Raw genomic sequence first — 312 nt, 5'->3', positions numbered from 1 at the left:
TGAGCAGAATTAAGTGATAATAATGCGAGAGTTTGTAAATCTGAATATTTCAGGAAGTATTATAATAGACCTTGTTAAGAATGGTTACTAAGATGCGTCTCAAGAGTCACTTTAACAAAAGAGCTCCTTTACTCTACCATCATAGTAATAATAATTTTGCACATGTTTTATGAAATAGAAAACACAGTTAGTTATTTTTTTTAATCAACTATTACTCTCTCTCCCCAACCAAAATAAGACATTGTCCTCAATGTCCTAACGTAGAAAGATAGAGTATAGAAGATATCACCTGAAATAACAAACACTGACAAA

This window comes from Populus euphratica, unplaced genomic scaffold (assembly GCF_000495115.2).
Source record: "Populus euphratica unplaced genomic scaffold, PopEup_1.0 scaffold329.1, whole genome shotgun sequence".
NCBI lineage: Eukaryota > Viridiplantae > Streptophyta > Magnoliopsida > Malpighiales > Salicaceae > Populus > Populus euphratica.
Note: the sequence above shows the minus strand (reverse complement) of the source record.